The sequence below is a fragment of the Suricata suricatta genome, chromosome 4 (assembly GCF_006229205.1).
Source record: "Suricata suricatta isolate VVHF042 chromosome 4, meerkat_22Aug2017_6uvM2_HiC, whole genome shotgun sequence".
Taxonomy (NCBI): Eukaryota; Metazoa; Chordata; class Mammalia; order Carnivora; family Herpestidae; genus Suricata; species Suricata suricatta.
Window position 1 is genome coordinate 89,745,783 of NC_043703.1, and position 211 is coordinate 89,745,993.

Sequence of the window (211 nt, forward strand, 5' to 3'; positions counted from 1 at the left end):
CGCCCCGCCCCGCCGACCCACGCCCCTTATTTGCATGGGAGACCCCGCCTCTGGGCGCGCGGCTCCCGTGCCCGCCCTTAAGGGGGTCCTGCGCTTAAGGTGGAGCCGCGCCTGAGCGCCGGAGCCGCGGCTGACGCTCGCCCCGCCCTCCTCCTCGCACGCCTATTCCCGCGGGCCTTTCTGCCCACGGGGTGTCGGCGCTGCCAGCTCT